Raw genomic sequence first — 21331 nt, 5'->3', positions numbered from 1 at the left:
GGCGTAAGTGGGAGAACGTGGGGCGTACTCTGGCCAGTTAGAAACCCTAATCTTTAGGGTTTTACCCGCATATAATCCCATTATGTCCCATAAGCTTTGCCTCTTATCAACCTCCATATCTCCTAAACCCTATTCTCGACCGTTAGCCACTATTTTAGTGTTCTTGAGCTCTTGTGAAGGATATTAGTGTTTTCTTGTGTATTTTGAAGAAATAGAAGGTCATTAAAGATTCATTGCTTGGATTGAAGCTTAGAGATCCAGAGTTGTCAACTCTTTGTGTAGATCTAGTTTAGGGTGATTTACGGCTTATTTTAGTCCCTTTGGTTTGTCCTTGTGAGAAAAGGTTACCCCAGGAGCTTGGTCTTTAGATCCGAACGCTTTAGAGGCCCCTAATGCATAAAAATGTCACATTGATGTCTCATTTTATGGAGCTAAGATGCTAAAATTGGACCTTGGGGTGTTTTTAGCCATGCAAAGCTTAAAGCCTTCGACTTTATGGATTAGAACTTCAATAGGATGTCATTTTATGGATTGGATGATAAGTTCTGAAGTGATTAATTCGTTTGGCTAAAGGTTTGGGATTAGGCTAGTATGTGGGGCGTACTCCTGGGTACGCTGAGAGTACTGGTTGCGAACCCGTTTCTGAATCGATCGCGTATGTGAGGGTTACGAGCCTGGTATATCGAGCGTACGCTGTAATGTGGACCGAAAGAGTTATGGGCTTAGGTTTTTAGGCTATGTTTTGTGTGGGCTTGGCCCCTTAACTCCTATGGATAATTCCTAGGATTTGAGCTTTCTTAGATTGGGCCATTTTAGACTTTGGGTGCCATTTAGGAAATTGGGCCTCTAAGGAGCAAATGGGTCGGGCCTTGATTTTGGGCCAAGTAGGAAAAATGATAAAATGTTCTTTTGCCCTGGATGTTGGACAAGTGAACTAGACTCTTGATTTTTAATTAAGATCCAATTATTAATTAGGTATTATTGATGATGTTAGCGTAGGGATTTTCCAGACAAGCATACCGAGATTTTATCTAAGAGATTCAACAGTTTGAGGTGAGTTTCCTCACTGTGTTTAGCGGGATGAAGGCACTAATGTGTTGGGTTTTGAGCATTCTAATACTCCTAAGGTGTTCATGCAACCCTAAATACCTTGGAACTATGTTTTCACTAACTATACATGCAATGGTGTTTCCAAGGTATTAAACCTATGAGTAGTATACAATTGTCATATACCACACAAGAATCTAGTTAGGATAACATACTTATGGTGGAGATTGAAGTCTTGATGTATCTAGCCTTAAGATCTTAGCCTCAATAGTGTGGAAGCCTCAAGTGGAATCACAACACGTCATGGACAAAAGAGGAACTTGAGAAAGAATCTCCATGATTTTGGGCGGATTTCTAGGGTCATGGATATAACCCAAATCCATACCCATGGGTCTTATGATCCATGTTTCATGTGGCCCAACTCTTTATGTATCCATACATAAACTTGGTCCAACATGGATCATTAGCCCAACACACATAAATATAACTAATTAACATAATTAGTCCCCATAGATTTAATTAGTCTCTTTTTGATCACTAAATCAATTCTAAATTAATTCTTGATCATTACTAATTAAAACCATATGATTTCATATTAATATATTAGTACTTATAATATATTAATAATGTTGGAATAGTGTCTAAGCCCGTAACTATATTTGGTATGTACTTGACCCGGTTGTGCATGGTCCTTTTGGGTTGCCTTCTCCAAAGCAACTTGACAAGGTAATTTAAGGAGAAAGAGAAAGTATTATGATTTATTAATATATTATAAGAATAATATATTAAATGAGAAATCATATTTATTTAATTAGTATTGGTCATAAATTAATTAGGAATTAATTTGGTGATCAAAAGAGATTAATTGAATAAAGGGGTATAAACTATCAAATGTGTGATAGTTGAGTTTTAGGTTAAGAAAACCTAATGGGCTTAAGGGGGAACGAAATTATGATAGGTAACTGTCATATTTTCATCCAAGGCCTTATTCCAGAAGGTTCCATGGGCTGCTTGGTGGCTAAGCTGTCCATTAGGGTTTAGACTGAAACCCTAGTAACCTGTAAGTATAAATATGACCCCTAGGGCATTGAATTCGGCTACCACTTGATTCTAAGAGATCCCTAGGCTGATTTCTAGCCTCTCTCTCCTTCTCTCATATTGACTTCTTGCTTGTGGGGTTTGTAAATCATTAGAGGAGTTGCATTTGTGACTCTAAGCTCAAGAGAAGAAGAAAGAGAAGATCTAAGCAAACAATTGAAGAGGTAAACATCTAGATCTGATTCTATATGTTAATTTTGTTGTTTATATGCTAGATTAGGGTTTGTAAGTCTTGGAATCAAAGCATGTTCAATAGTGAAACCTAGATCCAAGCATTAGGGTTTGTATGAGCACATAAGAATGTTTCTTATTCATAAAACCCATCAGTGGTATCAGAGCCTTGATTGGTTTCAGTTGTATGTGATGCTTAACTGCTTTATTTGCTGAAAATCGAGTTTTTGGCCTCTGCCCGACTCAACTCGGCGAGTCAGTATCTGGACTCGGCGAGTTGGCCCCTACTCGGCGAGTCCAGGTCTTGACTCGGCGAGTTCGAGCGTCAGACAGAGGGAATTTCGGGATTCAGCTGCTGTTTTGACTTGGATTTGATGCTTAAATTGTTTTATGAAGTTAAAATCCGAATTTTATCTTAATTATGTGTTTATCCTTGCCAAAACAACAGATAATTTCAAATCTTTTAAATATTAGTTGTTTGTGTGATAAATATGGATTATTTAAAAATTATTTGGTAATTATCTAATGACTAAAATTAAGATTAGGTCAAATATAGATAATTATGAAATTAATTAGTTAATTTGAATTATTTGTTATTTGATCCCTTGTGTTTTGAAAAGTTCAATACTTGCCCTCAAGTTTTGAAATTTGAATTTATGATTAAAAGTTTAATTTTGAGTAATTTAAATTTCAAACCCTTAGAATTTTACAAGTTTAAAATTCAACCCTATACTATTATATGTTATTACAAGTTTAATATATATATATATATATATATATATATATATATATATATATGTGTATGTATAACTTAAAATGCTAGTCTTACCGTTAGTAGGCGTCATTCACGAAGCCGGTCTATAAGGTGGGTATAAGGTTGCTGCCTATAAAATGGCGCTTAATGGGTGTACACTCATACCTACCGCTTGCTTGATTGGTGGAGGGTCGTTAGCCGAACGGGTAGGATAGGGCAACCCTCTCCTCATTAAAAGTATAATGTTAATTATAAAGCAACTACATGCTTTACAAATTCCCATTCCTAGTTACTTTAGGGTAAAATGTGAAAATGATGCTAATCCATGGAATTACACTTCGTACCCTTGTCAAATGTTGATGGAGCACGTGTGGTTAACCGGCACATCAATTTGGGGATGACATTGGTAGCGAAGGGTGACTCGATGTTTGTCATAGATCAATGGAGCATGTGTGGTTTACCGGCACATTGATTAGGTGATAAAGACATTGAGTGCACCACATTGATTCGCATGGTTATTCACAATTTTGTTTGCGATCCTCGGCATCCCAGTCGCAAATTTGAAATGCATATCGAGATTTAAACATGCCATTGAAAAGTTCAATGAATCTCAAAGATCTAGGAGTTTTCAATACATTTAAAACCTAAATTGCTTTTTCGTTTTTCATGGTGAGAATTAGTGAATCGTCATTCACTTACCTTCAAATTATTTACTTTTAGAGTACGACATCCCTTTCTAAGTTGTAAATAATGTTGTTGGATCCTAGCCCTAATTTCTCATTTGGGTGTTTAATTAGGGATTCATTTCTAATCAAACTTTGTTCCCTTCTTTTTCAGATGTCTGCAAACAACAACAACAACAACAACAACAACGCTTCTAGGTCATTGTCGTTGATGAACTTGTGTCAGAAAGTGACATTTGATGGTTCAAACTTCAACGAGTGGGTGAGGTATATTCGCATGATCTCACGCTACGAGGACAAAGAATATGTCCTCGATGAAAAGCTTGAGAAGATCATCCCAGATGTTGCTACTCCTGAAGAATTGGCCGCCTTTGAGGCCCATGAGCGTGATGCCACAAAAGTTCACTGCATCATGCTGGCCACCATGAACCTCGAACTCCAAAAGTCCTATGAGGACATGTATCCATATGAAATGCATCAGGATTTGCTGGACAGGTATCACCAGAGTGCGAGGAAAGAGCGCTATGAGATCATTACTAACATGATCACTACTAAGATGGGGAGTGGAGAATCCCTGACCTCTCATTTGCAAAAAATGCAGAGGTATGTTGATCGTCTTCTCAAACTTAATGTTAAGTTTGATGAGGATTTGGCTATCAACATAATCCTCCACTCCTTGCCCTCCTGCTACAATCAGTTTAGGATGACCTACCATATGAACAAAGAGGAGGTCTCCTTGAGCAAGCTCCAACGACTCTTGAGGACTACTGAGAGCAACCTCAAAGACAAATCCGTTGCACCGTCCCCTGTGATGGCCGCTCTTATGATGGTGATAGGTCAGGGAAAGGGCAAAAAGAGGAAGGCTCCATGTAAGAGCCACCATAAGGGGAAACCCCGTGATGGTTCTTCCTCAAGTGGGAGAAAAGATGGCCCTGCTAAACCCTCTTCCGATCCAAAAGAAGCGGAGTGCTTCTATTGCCACCAAAAGGGCCACTGGAAGCGAAGCTGCCCACAATATCTGCAGGACATAAGAGATGGGAAGATCAAGCCCACCTTTGCAGGTATGTATTCTATTAAATCTAATAACTCATCATTTGCTACTTCATGGGTTCTTGATACAGGTTGTGGTTACCACATTTGTTCTGATATGCAGGGCCTAAAAAGAAGTAGGGAGATGGAACATGGGAAGATGAACCTGATTATGGGAAACAGAAGATCGTCGCCTGTGACCAAAGTCGGTGTTTATTCTTTAGTGTTGAGTAATGGGTTAGGGATAGATTTAGAGAATTGCTGTTATTCGCCAGATATGGCAAGAAACATTATTTCTTTTCACGGGTTGTTTAGACAAGGTTTCAGATATTCTTTTGATAATAGTAATGGTTCTATTAACGTTTATTTGAATGGTGTCTTTTATTTCAATGCATTACTTTGTAATGGGATTTATGAATCTGTGATGATTGTTGATAATTTAGGAAATAATGTTTTGAATATTGATTCGTCTACTAGTCTAGACAAAGCATGCTTGTGGCATTGTCGCCTTGGCCATGTCAACAAGAAACGCATAGCCAAACTCCAAAAGGATGGAGTGTTGGAGTCATTCGACCTTAGGGACGATGACACGTGTGAGTCTTGTTTACTTGGGAAGATGACCAAGTCACCCTTTACTGGCACTTGTGAAAAGGGTGAGGGTTTATTGGATCTCATACACACCGATGTATGCGGGCCCTTTAGATCCACCACAAGGGATGCTTGCCGCTTCTACGTGACTTTTACAGATGATTATAGCAGATATGGATATATCTACTTAATCAAGCAAAAGTCGGAAACCTTTGAAAAGTTCAAAGAGTTTAAGAATGAAGTGGAGAATCAGCTGGGCAGGAAAATCAAGATGCTTCGGTCAAACCGAGGAGGAGAGTACCTAAGTCTTAAGTTTCACGACTATCTAAAAGAATGTGGAATCGTTTCGCAATTGATGCCTCCGAGGACGCCACAATTGAATGGTGTGGCTGAGAGACGTAATCGGACCTTGTTGGACATGGTTCGTTCTATGATGAGTCGGACTTCATTACCAATAGCTTTCTGGGGGTATGCCTTAGAGACTTCTGCCCACATACTTAACTTAGTTCCCACCAAGAAGGTTTCCAAGACTCCTCATGAAATGTGGATAGGGAAGGCTCCCTCGTTGGCACATATCAAGGTTTGGGGTTGCGAGGCTTTCGTAAGACGAGAGACTCACGAAAAGCTAGAACCTCGTAGTGAGAAGTGTTATTTCATCGGCTATCCGCATAAGTGTTTTGGCTACCTTTTCTATAGACCGAGTGACAATGTTGTCTTAGTTGCTAGAAGAGGAGTTTTCCGAGAAAGGGAATTGATAAGCCAAGAAGACAGTGGGAGGCAAATTGAACTTGAAGAGATTCAAGATCAAAATGATGAAGGAACCTCTGACACTGGCACTCAACTTGAGGAGGAAACTCTTGTTGAACCTGTTGACGAGTCCTTACCTGTTTGACATTCCACTAGGGCTAGTGTTCCACCCCAGTTTTATGGTTTTCATATTACTACTGAAGGGGATACATTTATTAGTGATAGTACACTAGTAAATTTGGATGAACCTAGCAGCTATAAGGAAGCCATGGTAGGCCTAGAGTCTGCAAAATGGAAAGAGGCGATAGACAGCGAGATTCAGTCCATGTACGACAACCAAGTTTGGAATTTGGTTGATAATGTACCGGGTCGTAAGACAGTCGGGTGCAAGTGGATCTTCAAGAAGAAGACGGACATGGATGGGAAAGTGCATACTTATAAAGTGCGATTGGTTGCGAAGCGATTTACTCAAACTCCCGGAGTTGACTATGATGAGACCTTCTCACCAGTTGCGAAGATAAAGTCTATTAGGGTGATGCTTGCCATAGATGCATTTCATGATTATGAAATATGGCAGATGGACGTGAAAACCGCTTTCCTTAATGGAAAGTTGGCTGAGGATGTCTACATGAATCAGCCAGAGGGTTTTGTCGATGTGAAGCATCCAAATAGAGTATGCAAGCTTGAGAAATCCATTTATGGATTGAAACAAGCGTCTCGCAGATGGAATCTTTGTTTTGACGAGAAGGTTAAAGAGTTTGGCTTTCTGCGAAGCGAAGATGAATCTCGTGTGTATGTCAAAGCCAGTGGGAGTATAGTAAGCTTCTTTGTATTGTAGGTCGACGACATACTACTCATAGGAAACGATGTCCCAACCTTGCAGGAGGTCAAGTCCTGGCTTGGGAAATGTTTCGCTATGAAGGACCTCGGAGAGGCTGCTTATATTCTGGGAATAAGAATAGTAAGAAACAGGGAAAAGAGACTGATAGGACTCAGTCAGGATACATACTTGGAAAAGGTACTAAAGCGTTTTAGTATGGAAAATTCCAAGAAAGGGGAGTTGCCAATCCAAAGCAATACCAAGCTGAGTAAGACTCAGAGCCTGAGTACAGAGACAGAGATAGCTGATATGAGCCGAGTACCTTACGCTTCTGCAGTAGGCTCTATCATGTACGCTATGACTTGCACTCGTCCTGATGTAGCCTTCGCTTTGAGCATGGTCAGCAGATATCAAGGGAATCCTGGTAGAGCTCATTGGATTACAGTTAAGAATATTCTTAAGTACCTTCGGAGGACCAAGGAATGGTTTCTAGTCCTCGGTGGGAGTGATGACTTAAGGGTACGAGGGTACAGTGACGCTAGTTTTCAGACGGATCGGGATAACTTTCGATCACAGTCGGGCTGGGTCTTTACCCTAAATGGAGGAGCAGTGACTTGGAAAATTTCCAAGCAAGAAACCGTAGCTGATTCAATGTGCGAATCAGAGTATATTGCGGCGATCGAAGCATCAAAGGAGGCTTTATGGTTGAATAACTTCATTGGAGACCTTGGAGTTGTGCCATCCATAAAAGAGCCGATGGAAATTTTCTGTGATAATGAAGGAGTGGTTGCCTTGACTAAGGAACCGAGAGATCATGGCAGATCTCGACATATTGACAGAAAATACCATTTCATCAGACATCGGGTAGAAGAGGGACTCCTTGTTGTAAAGAGGGTATCATCAGAAGAGAACCCAACAGATCCCCTTACGAAGGGACTGAGTAGGGTCAAACACTTGCAGCACGCTAGGAGCATTGGGATGAAGGATGATATAAGTATGGATTAGATAGGAAATGTGTAATAGATAGTTTGTACTTGACATTCGATGAATAAATAAATTGTGTTATTTATGAGTAAAGCTACTATCTTATGTTGGTTATTTATCTATTGTTTCCATTTTGCATGTTTTGACTTCCTGAATGATATGATTATTCAAAAGGTCCACAGTCGGTCATATTTTGGAAGTAGATATGAATGAAGACTGTCATGAATTGTTTGTAGATTGTCTAAAAGGTTTTAGACATAGGAAAGGTTTGCTGCAAAGTTCATGAGTGCTTATGAATATGAGTTGAGCATTGGATTAAACTCGAGTTTGCTGTATCACTTAGTGGTGTTTTATCTTAAGTGATCGCAAAGCGATAACATCATATAGTCTTAAAACTTAGAGATATGGTTGTTGTTTGCTGGTTGGTTATACATTGATAATGTGTAAACGCATCAATAACTTGATGTTATAAAACACATTATTGTGTGTGATCCATTAGTAAATAATATATGCATATGAGTCGAAGTTGATCTTTTCCTTTTATTCTATGAGAATAAAAGTGATATATTGGCCACTTGATGATTTGGTTTGACTTATGTGCCGGGCCCGATCAGAATGAAGTTGATGTGTTCAACTAAATTCTATGTCAAACAAATCGGAAATCAAGGAACTATTGCTGGACAATAAGCATTGTCAGCATGATATCTAGAACAGAGGATTATACGATCCCTTATCTAAAGGACAAGTTGATCAGAGTTGACAGCGAAGTATAAGAGCTACGATTGCTAATTGGATTCTGAAGTCATATGTGAGATATAGTTACTAGACTTATCCAAGTGGGAGACTGTTGGAATAGTGTCTAAGCCCGTAACTATATTTGGTATGTACTTGACCCGGTTGTGCATGGTCCTTTTGGGTTGCCTTCTCCAAAGCAACTTGACAAGGTAATTTAAGGATAAAGAGAGAGTATTATGATTTATTAATATATTATAAGAATAATATATTAAAGGAGAAATCATATTTATTTAATTAGTATTGGTCATAAATTAATTAGGAATTAATTTGGTGATCAAAAGAGATTAATTGAATAAAGAGGTATAAACTGTCAAATGTGTGATAGTTGAGTTTTAGGTTAAGGAAACCTAATGGGCTTAAGGGGGAACGAAATTATGATGTGTAACCGTCATATTTTCATCCAAGGCCTTATTCCAGACGGTTCCATGGGCTGCTTGGTGGCTAAGCTGTCCATTAGGGTTTAGACTGAAACCCTAGTAACCTGTAAGTATAAATATGACCCCTAGGGCATTGAATTCGGCTACCACTTGATTCTAAGAGATCCCTAGGCCGATTTCTAGCCTCTCTCTCCTTCTCTCATATTGCCTTCTTGCTTGTGGGGTTTGTGAACCATTAGAGGAGTTGCATTTGTGACTATAAGCTTAAGAGAAGAAGAACGAGAAGATGTAAGCCAACAATCGAAGAGGTAAACATCTAGATCTGATTCTATATGTTAATTTTGTTGTTTATATGCTAGATTAGGGTTTGTAAGTCTTGGAATCAAAGCATGTTCAATAATGAAACCTAGATCCAAGCATTAGGGTTTGTATGAGCACATATGAATGTTTCTTATGCATAAAACCAATCAAATAAATCGTATATAACCTTCTCTCAAGAGTCCATGCTAGCAAATTGTCTTGATGATATGCATTCAAATGGACCATGCTACTCTCGGGTCAAGTATATACCAATAATAGTTATAGGCTTAGACATCTAATCCAACGGTCTCCCACTCTGATAAGTCTAAAACTATTATTGCATGTACGACTTCATAACCCGACTAGCAATCGTAGCTCTCAAAGCCACTATCAAACTCTTAACAAATCAATGACGCGTCCATTAGATAAGTCATCATATATTCCTCCATTCTAGATATCATATGGACTGAGACATGGATTATAATCATTCTCTCTGTCCATTTGTTGTTTCATGATTTTCGATTCATGAAAACTGGCTAATTGAACAAATCAAATCAGTCCAGGCTTGGCCAAGCACTTAGGGGTGTCATCACTAAATCATCGAGGGGACCACATATATCGCTTTTATCCTTATGAGGTAAAAGGAATGGATAAACTTTGAATCATATGCTTATACTAATTACTTGTTGATTCATACACAAAGACACATTTTATAACATCAAGTTATTGATGCATTTTCATACAATCAATGTATAACCAACTCATAGTCAACAACTCATTTCTCTAGGTTTGAAGAATATAAGATATTATCGTCTCATGATTCACTCGTGATAAAATCCATGAAGTGATACAAATGAGTGTGGGTTTAATCCAATACTCGAATCTTGTTCCAGGAGCACTCATGAACACTGCAGCTAATTCTACCCATCTAGACAAACTATAGACCTATTCATGACAATCTTGCCTCAATACCTACTTCCAAAGTATGATTGACTGTGGACGGTTTGAATAACCTAGTTATTCGGGAAGTCAAAACATGCAAAGTGAAACACAAGAAAAATACTAATCCTATATGGCCCCAACACTTTGATTGTAAATAAAAACCCTTTTATCTAAGCACCATATTGATTACTCATTATTCATTGTATAATGTTTCGATTTATCAACTTAATACTTGAATTAAAACAATAGTCATGCCATGCTCCAAGCATGCACACTATGTTTACCTATGGTCCTTTCTTTTGTGAAATAGATTAATTGAATACCACTCCAATGATGCTCATTTCACAATCCCAATCCCTTTTGTAAATGTAAGAATACCAAACTCTTGCCATTTACTGTAATCTGTTAGATTCTAAACTTATATGCAATGATTTTCTTGTAATGACTATGCACAAAAGTCACAAAGACTTGGCAACAGATATTACAAAGTATTCTAATGGAAATCAATTCCATGGAAATGAAGTCTCATTGTAACGTCCCAAATTCCGAGTCCAAAAATTTGAATTTTTAATATAACGATTTTGAAAACATTTATAACAAAATATCACCATGTCATATCATTTCATAAAACCATAATCTCATGTCTGAAAATCATATCATAAAAGTAGTAATAATGTCAGAGTGCAATCCAAAGAAATCTCATAAGGTAAAATCCAATGTGTGTGTGATGTGCAGCTACTGCGCGGACTCCTTCCCCTTCGCTGAAGAGGTACCTGAAACAAAACTGAAAACTGTAAGCACGAAGCTTAGTGAGTTCCCCCATCCTACCACATAACATACAATCATATCACATACGTACTGCCGAGCAATTCTGGGGTGCCCGACCTACCCTGTACAACCATTCCGAGGTGCCGACGTACCCGTGTCAAGCCATTCTAGGGTGCTGACCTACCCATGTCAAGCCATTTTGGGGTGCTGACCTACCCATGTCAAGCCATTCTGGGATGCTGACCTACCCATGTCAAGCCATTCTGGGGTGCTGACCTACCTATCGGTCCTAACAACCGAACCTCAGGGACTAATCCTCCCCTTGCTGCTACCATCACATATATCATAACATAAACATACTATCAGACATATCTGGGGTGTCCGAACTACCCTTCGGTCCTAACAACCGAACTTGAGGACTATTCCCCTCCTAATACCACTATCACATATAACATATCATGCCAACATATAAATATATCATCACATACTGTTAGACATATCTAGGGTGCCTGACCTACCCTTCGGTCCTAACAACCGAACTCTACTACTATCACATATAACATATCATGCCAGCATATAACATATCAGGTAGTAGCAAACCTAGATGATATCACAAAGACAATCATATAACATACAACTCCTATTGGTGGGCCGACATTGTGGCCGTAGACCCACCGCTACTGGAAGGTAACTCACCTCGTAAGGCTGACTGCTGAAAAGCTGACCGGCAGATATCTGACTGCTGCTCCGGTGATCCTCTGGCTATAAATCCATAAAACACTTAATCAGACATCGATAACTACTCTTAGGGTAAAATGACTATTTTACCCCTGACCAAGTCGAAGTCAAAGTCAACTTCCAGTTGACCCGACTCACCGAGTTAGGCCGCCAACACATTGAGTGCCTATCCTTTCATCTTTCCTTCTTCACGCCTCTACTCGTGAAGTTTGGCAACGACTCGACGAGTTCTCCTTCTAAAATAACCCCAAATGAACCTTCATCCGACTCACTGAGTTGTATGAACAACTCGTCAAGTTCATCTCCATCCTATGAACAAGTCCTGCCCTTGACTCGCCGAGTTGTATGAACAACTCGTCGAGTTCATCTTCGAAAGTTGGGAGATTACCTTGGACTCGCCAAGTCTGTTCATACACTTGCCGAGTCCTATGATTTCCAGGTCTATGGCTAAGTCCAATGCCTTGGGTCACTCCCCCGGAGCCCTCTAAGACCACTCTAATACTCATTGGGTTCCTTCGAACCATAACAGAAAAGGGAAGTCAAGCCATGGACTCGCCGAGTCCGAAGAACGACTCGCCGAGTCGAGAATGAACAAGTCTCATTTCTCGATTTCCGGTTGTAACGCCCGGTTTCCCAGGTATTTTAATTAATATTATAATTTGAATTGTGTTGAGGTGACTCGACGAGTTGGTGCTTAGACTCATTGAGTCTGGTCGCGAATGGGTTACGTGGAAAATGATTAGACTCGACGAGTCAGGAGAATGCACTCGCCGAGTCAGAGGTAGAGAAAGAAACCCTAATTTCTCGGGTTTGGGACATATTTAAGGACCCTTATAGCCACCATTTGCGGCTACCAGACCCTTGAGAGAAACCCTAAGAGTTCTTGAGCGATTGTGAGAGGAAACAAGCCATTATTTGATCTTTGTGGGTTGGTTTTGCCAAAAGAAGGTGGTTCCAGCTTAGAGGTGGCCAAGAAGGTTGCATATCTGTGGATCTCGAGCAAAGAACATCATCCTTGAGGTAGCATATCGATCCTTTTTCTGTTTTGTTGAAGAATCCATGGATCTATGGTTTTCTATACCATTTATTGGGATAATTGTTGGATATAAGGTCCCTTATCATGTTTAGACTTTGGATCCGGACCCATAGTGGTCCAGAGAGCTTTATCCATCTTGCTTTATGATGAGTTATGGAAGAAATGGACTTAGGATGTTGTATTTGGGGAAAATGCTTCAAGTAGAGTTATTTGGACGATGCATGAGTATCAAGTTTGAACCTTTACGTGTTTATTGAGCTTGGGAAGGTCAGATCTATGGATTAGAAGAACAGATCTGACCTCAGAAGGCCATTTGAGTTCGAGCATGGAATGAACTCGCAGAGTCCATGAGCAGACTCGACGAGTCGGACCGGGTTAACCCTTGACCGACACAGTTGGTGACTCGCTGAGTTGGGGGAATGACTCGGTGAGTCCGTTAGGATTTAGGGGATTGGAGTTCACGTCTGAACTCGCCGAGTCAATGCCTGACTCGACGAGTTGGGTCAAAGGGGTGGCCATTGACCAGCGTTGACCCGAGTTGACTTGTGTTGACTTAAGGACATTAGTCAAACTAAGTCGGGGAAGTATTAATTAGAGATGTATTTATGCCATAGGAGGAAGCTAGGTCGGAAGATTGAGCGCGAGTGGTCATCCGACATCTTCGAGTTGAGTCTTCTTACTATGCCTTACCCGATGGGGTGATTATGTGTGACCGGAAGGTCTTTTGTGTATGATGAAAATGTGATGTATGTTGTATATGTAATATATATGATATGAGTATGATGATATGGACCGGAAGGTCAACACAGTATGGACCGGTAAGTCAACACAGTTATGGGATGGAAATCCCCTAAGACACTTGGATCAGAAGATCCCATAGAGTTATGGCCTGGAATGGTGTATGTGCTGTACGTGGTATTTTGGGGAACTCATTAAGCATTATTGCTTACCGTTTGCGTGTTATGTGTTTCAGGTACTAGTGATGATCGCGGGAAGGCGCCGACATGATTAGTACACACTTGTGGTGGAGATGTTTTGAGATTCTGGGGATTTTGATTTGTACTTATGTTATGTAAAAACAATTGATTCATGTTTTTGAGAATTATAATTGGAGTATTTTTATTAATTTAAAAAGATTTTTTTTTTGAAATTTCACGGTGTTACAAGTTGGTATCAGAGCCTTGGTTTGAGGGATTCAGATTCATCTTCGGGTGTATTTGAACTCAAAATGAGGATTTGAGGAAGTTTTCATAAATAAACAAATTTTACTAAAAGAATGAAAAGGAATTGAGGAAACAGAAGAAAGCAGTGTGTACGATCAGTCAGCGCCCGAACGGTGATTTCCCAAATTACCCTTACATTATGTGTTAGGAATATGTTGTAATGTGTTATGCATTATAGAGTAGGCTAGGTATTCATATTAGGACTATAGTGGCTTGATTTGTGATGCCTTAGCCTAGGAAGATTTCTGCTGCTATGAGATGCTTGTGAGTGAATAGGTAGCAATGAGGTGCTATGAGGATCTACCGAAGGGTAACTTATGTGTGACAAGAGATAGAGTACTTGTGACTTGGGATCCTTGGAGGGTGGCTTGGAATGAATACTGATGCGGTATGGAAGGTAGTATAGGGCCCGTACTATTGGAAACACCGGATCAGTGTGCAGTCCAAGTAGGAATCCTTAGGATACTAGGAAACAAGTAGGGTTGAGTTATCGAGTGCGAGTACGCTCGAGCGAGTCCCTGATATTTTTATGTTGTATTTCAGAGACATCATGGTTGGGACACACCACAGGCCGGGGACTAGCGAGGGGGGTGTGAGCGATGAGGAGCTCCGCCAAATGATTCATGATGAGGTGGCTGCGGCCATTCGAGCTGGGATACCAGAGATGTTCGGGTCTATCAAGACCACGCTGATTGAGACCTTTGATGAGCGGTACGCCACTCTTACTGACGCAGCTGTTGTTGCGGCCACCGCAGCCGTCGCTGCTGCCAGGCCACAAGGGGGTGACTCGTTGCTGTATTGGGAGTTCAGCAACACGAAGCCACTAGAATTTGATGGGACGCAGGATCCGATTGCTGCGATGAGATGGATATCTGATATTGAGGTATGATTCTACACCTATTCGTTTCTAGAGCATCTGAGGGTTCGGTTTGCACTGAACCAACTTCGTTTGGGAGCGAAGGTTTGGTGGAAATTTTGTGATGGCACATCTCACTTATGCGGAGATCTCAGTGGTGACCTGGGAGAGGTTCACCACTATGTTCAGAGATGAGTACATTCCCCCAGTGGAAAGGGAACGGTTGGCCCATGAGTTCTTGACCCTCAAGCAGGGTACTGAGTCTGTTACTGTGATCACCAGGAAGTTTCATGAGAGGGCGATGTTCTACCCTGAGCACGTGTCGTCTGTGCAGGCGCGCATGAGCCGGTACTTGAGCATTCTGAGGAGGGACATTCGGGAGTTCATATCGAACTCGACTTACCGGACATTTGCTGAGCTTCAGGAAAATGCCCGGAAGAGGGAGATTGAGTTGGAGACTCAGGCCAAGGAGGAGGCCGAGTCTCACGGGTTGGATAGGCGTCCGACACAGTCTCAGCCGGTAGCCAAGCGGGCAAAGCCTGCCGATTCGAGATTTGGAGGCCAGAAGGGCCGCACTTGCGGAAAGTGCGGAAAGGGACACAATGGGGTTTATCGATCTGGTGCTTGCTAAAAATGTGGCAAGGAGGGGTATATAGCCAAGGACTGCCCCAATGGATTTATGGTTTGCTTCCATTACAACCAGACGGGCCATCGGAAGGCCGAGTGTCCGCAGCTACGGGAGACAGCATAGGGAGCACAACAGGGATCTGCCCCAGCCGCCGTGCGCGCTACTGAGGTTCGGCTAGTAAAGGCCAAGGCACCAAAGGCTCACGGGATAGCCTTCTAGTTAACAGCGGAGGAGGTCCGCGCAGCGCCCGACATCGTGGCTGGTATGTATTCTGTTATTATTTGTTTATGATGAGATCATATGTTTATATTATGATATGCGTATGTACTTTCCTTGTGAATTCTGTACCTGCTTTGGTGTTGTTTGACTCGGGTGCGAGTCGGTCCTTTGTTTCATTAGCGTTTAGTAGACACATCAGTATCCAACAAGAGGCGATGAGTCGACCTCTACGAGTTTCTATAGCTAACGAGCGAGCAATGTATGCCACATACATGATTCGAGGGTGTGTGCTTGAGATATTCGGCATTAGGTTTCCAATAGATCTGGTCCCGATTGCGATTGGGGACGTATGTGTTATCGTGGGCATGGCTCGGTTGAGCCAATTTGGGGTTGTGATAGACTACGAGCAGCAATTGGTGACGATTTGAGATCCTAGTGGGGGAGTGCTGACAGTCTATGGCGAGGGAACTCGAAGCAGGTCAGCATTCTGTTCGTCTGCCAGAGCGAGGCAGAGTTTGCAGTAGGGCTGCAAGGGGTTCGTAGCTTATGTGATGGATACCCGGGAGGCCGTGGGGAGGCCAAGTTTAGTTGATGATGTTCCGATAGTGCGTGAGTTCTCGGATGTATTTCCTGAGGAGTTTTCGGGTGTGCCTCCTGAGAGGCAGGTGGAGTTTCGCATTGATTTGGTTCCGGGGGTAGCGCCTATCGTTAAGGAGCCTTATTGCCTTGCACCGCCAGAGATGCAAGAGTTATTCTCACAGCTTCAGGAGCTGTTGGGGAAAGGGTTTATTCGACCGAGCAGCTTGCCTTGGGGAGCGCCGATCCGTTTTGTCAAGAAAAAGGATGGTTCGCACCGGATGTGCATCGACTATCAGGAGCTGAACAAGTTAACGGTCAAGAACCGTTATCCATTTCTGAGGATTGATGATTTTTTCGATCAGCTTCAGGGGGCATCTTGGTTTACCAAGATAGACTTGAGGTCTGGATATCAGATGAGGGTGCGTGAGGAGGATATCCAGAAGACGGCGTTCAGGACATGATATGGGCACTATGAGTTTGTGGTGATGCCTTTTGGGCTCACCAATGCACCAGCAGCGTTCATGGATCTCATGAACAGAGTATGCCGACCAATTTTGGATCTATCGGTGATCATGTTTATTGATGATATTCTAGTGTATTCTAGATCCCGAGAACAACATGAGGAGCATTTGAGGGAGATCCTCGGGGTATTGAGGTCGGAGAGGCTTTATGCCAAATTCTCCAAGTGTGATTTTTGGTTAAGAGAGGTCTAATTCTTGGGGCATCTTGTTAATCAAAATGGGATATTGGTCGACCCGGCCAAGATTGAGGCGGTGATGAGTTGGGAAGTGCCGAAGTCTGCCTCGGAGATCAAGAGTTTTTTGGGGTTGGCCGGTTATTATCAGAGATTCATTCAGGATTTCTCCAAGATTGCAGTGCCACTCACTAGGTTGACCCGGAAGGGTGTTGCTTTTTCATGGGGTCTGGAGTAGCAGACCTCGTTTGAGACTCTTCGCCGGAAGCTGTGCGAAGCCTCGGTGTTATCCCTGCCAGAGGGAGTTGAGGATTTTGTGGTATACTGTGATGCATCGGTATCAGGATTGGGTGCAGTGCTTATGAAGAGGGGGCATATGATAGCATATGCATCGAGGCAAATGAAGCCTCATGAGGCGAGGTATCCCACTCACGATCTGGAGTTGGGAGCGGTAGCGTTCGCTCTCAAGATTTGGCGCCACTATTTGTACGGAGTTCGGTGTACCATTTACACGGACCACAAGAGTTTGAAGTATTTGATGGATCAGCCCAACCTGAATATGCGGTAGAGGAGATGGTTGGATATGGTGAAGGATTACAATTGTGAGATCCGGTACCACCCGGGCAAGGTGAATGTGGTAGCCGATGCCCTGAGTCGTTGGGCAGAGAGTGCCCCAATACGAGGCATGTGCAAGAGAATGACCTTGATGACTCCGGTGTTAGATACCATTCTTGAGGCCTAGGAAGAGGCTGTGAGACCGGAGAACCGCAAGAAGGAGCGAGTGTTTGGGCAGGTATCTGAGTTTGTGGCTGATAGCCGAGGGCTTATGACTTTTCATGGTCGGATTTGGGTGCCGTTTATAGGTGAGGCACATAGTGTTTTGATGGAAGAGGCATATAGATCGAGATTATCGATCCATCCCAGGGACACTAAAATGTATTTGGATTTGAAGAGAGACTATTGGTGGCCTTGCATGAAGAGAGTTGTTGTGTGGATTGTAGAGAGGTGCTTGACCTGTCGTCAGGATAAGGCCGAGCACCAGCGTCTACATGGCAATTTGTAGCTACTTGAGGTTCCCCAGTGGAAGTAGGAATAGATTTCTATGGATTTCATCACCAAACTGCTAAGAACCCCAAGGGGTGTCGATGCAATTTGGGTGATTGTGGATCGATTGATGAAAAGTGCTCACTTCCTTACTATCAGTGAGAGCTCTTCTGTAGAGAAAATGAAAAAAAAATATATGTGAGGGAGGTGGTGTATCGGCATGGGGTGCCGATCTTGATTGTGTCAGATCGAGATGTACGTTTTACTTCCAGGTTTTGGAAGAAGTTTCATGAAGAGTTGGGTACGAGATTGCATTCCAGCACTGCTTATCACCCTCAGACTGACAATAAGAGTGAGCGGACTATGAAGACACTCGAGGACATGCTTCGGGCATGTTTATTAGACTTCGGAGGAAGTTGGGACACATATCTACCTTTGGCTAAGTTTTCCTATAACAACAACCACCATTCGAGCATCGGTATGCCTTCCTTCGAGCTGTTGTATGGAAGGAGGTGTCAAACTCCCATTTGTTGGGGAGAGGTAGGGCAGTGTGTGATGAGTAGTACGGAGATAGTACTCTAGACGACTGAGCAGATTCAACAGGTCAGGCAGAGGTTGCTGACGGCTCAGAGTCGCTAGAAGAGCTACGCGGATAGGCGTCGCTCAGAGCTCGAGTTTCAGGTTGGTGATTTCGTTCTTCTGAAGGTTTCACCTTGGAATGGTGTGATTCGATTCAGAAAGAGAGGCAAGTTGGGGCCTAGATATATCGGTTCATTCAGGGTGATAGCTAGGGTGGGTAGAGTAGCGTATCGTTTGGAGCTACCTGCCGAGCTGAGTCAGATTCATGATACCTTCCACGTGTCTTAGTTGAGGAAGTGTATTGCCGATGTGTCAGTAGTGGTTCCATTAGAGGACATTCAGGTGAACGCGAGCCTGAACTATGTTGAGAGGTCAATTGCAATCCGAGATAGGAGGATCAAGGTTCTGAGGAACAAGGAGGTGTCCCTGGTTCAGGTCCAGTGGAAACATCGGAAGGGGTCCGAGCAGACTTGGGAGCCGGAGTTAGAGATGCGGGAGCAGTATCCAGAATTGTTTGAAGAGCGAGACTTCAGGGGCGAAGTCTGATTCTAGTGGGGGAGAATTGTAACGCCCAGTTTCCCAGGTACATTAATTAATATTATAATTTGAATTGTGTTGAGGTGACTCGACGAGTTGGTGCTTAGACTCATCGAGTCAGGTCGCGAATAGGTGACGTGGAAAATGATTAGACTCGACGAGTCAGGAGAATGCACTCGCTGAGTTAGAGCTGGTGAAAGAAACCCTAATTTCTTGGGTTTGGGACCTATTTAAGGACCCTTATAGCCACCATTTGCGGCTACCAGACCCTTGAGAGAAACCCTAAGAGTGCTTGAGCGTTTGTGAGAGGAAAAAAGCCATTATTTGATCTTTATGGGATGGTTTTGCAAGAAGAAGGTGGTTCCAGCTTAGAGGAGGCCAAGAAGGTTGCATATCTGTGGATCTCGAGCAAAGAACATCATCCTTGAGGTAGCATATCGATCCTTTTTCTTTTTTGTTGAAGAATCCATGGATCTAGGGTTTTCTATACCCTTTATTGGGATGATTATTGGATATAAGGTCCCTTATCATGTTTAGACTTTGGATCTGGACCCATAGTGGTCCAGAGAGCTTTATCTATCTTGCTTTATGACGAGTTATGGAAGAAATGGACTTAGGATGTTGTATTTGGGGCAAATGATTCAAGTAGTGTTATTTGGATGATGCATGAATATCAAGTTTGAACCTTTACGTGTTTATTGAGCTTGGGAAGGTCAGATCTATGGATTAGAGGAACAGATCTGACCTCATAAGGCCATTTGAGTTCGAGCATGGAATGAACTCGTCGAGTCCATGAGCAGACTCGACGACTCGGACGGGGTTGTCCCATGACCCACACAGTTGGTGACTCGCAGAGTTGGAGGAATGACTCGGTGAGTTAGTTAGGATTTAGGGGACTGGAGTTCATGTCTGAACTCTCCGAGTCAATGCCTGACCCGACGAGTTGGGTCAAAGGAGTGCCCATTGACCATCGTTGACCAGAGTTGACTTATGTTGACTTAAGGGCATTAGTCAAACTAAGTCGGGGAAGTATTAATTAGAGATGTATTTATGCCATAGGAGGAAGCTAGGTCGGAAGATTGAGCGTGAGTGATCATCCGACATCTTCGAGGTGAGTCTTCTCACTATGCCTTACCCGATGGGGTGATTATGTGTGACCGGAAGGTCTTATGTGTATGATGAAAATGTGATGTATGTTTTATATGTAATATGTATGATATGAGTATGATGATATGGACCGGAAGGTCAACAGAGTATGGACCGGAAGGTCAACAGAGATATGGGATGGAAATCCCCTGAGACACTTGGATCGGAAGATCCCATTGAGTTATGGCCTGGAAAGGCGTATGTGCTGTACGTGGTATTTTGGGGAACTCACTAAGCATTATTGCTTACCGTTTGCGTGTTATGTGTTTCATGTACCAATGATGATCGTGGGAAGGCGCCGGCATGATCAGTACACACTTGTGGTGGAGATGTTTTGAGATTCTAGGAATTTTGATTTGCACTTATGTTATGTAAAAACAATTGATACACGTTTTTGAGAATTGTGATTGGAATATTTTGATTAATTTTAAAAGAAAAATTGTTTAGAAATTTCATGGTGTTACACCGATGTACAACACTTGACCAAAAGATAGATCTAGGCTTCTAAGATCGATCTAGCACGTAAAGTTACAAACTTTATGTGTATGCATGGGACTATGAGCTCAAATGGCCCTAAATGAGACTCTTAAGATGCATGGGGCTCTCTAAGACTCCAAAATCAGCCCCTTTCTGCTGTGGAACCCCTTAAAGACCTTGGATCTGAAGTCTTAGCCCCCAACCATGCTTGCACTCATGATTGGTCACCAAGAATGGCTCCTAAAAGCCCTAAATCACCCCAAAAAGGGATCTAACACATCAAAGAGAAAGGTATCAACTTTATACCTTTAAAGAACTACAGAGGGTGTATAAACTTGAACTCCTCTGGCCTCCTCTTGATTCCTCAACCCTTTCTCTTCCTTCTTATGTTCCAAAATCACCAGAAACACCACAAAGGCCTTAGATCTTTACACAAACGATTAGGGTTTGATATTGAGAGTTCTAAGAGCAA

Source organism: Lactuca sativa, chromosome 3, assembly GCF_002870075.4.
Source record: "Lactuca sativa cultivar Salinas chromosome 3, Lsat_Salinas_v11, whole genome shotgun sequence".
Lineage (NCBI taxonomy): Eukaryota > Viridiplantae > Streptophyta > Magnoliopsida > Asterales > Asteraceae > Lactuca > Lactuca sativa.
This window is presented reverse-complemented; position numbering follows the sequence as displayed.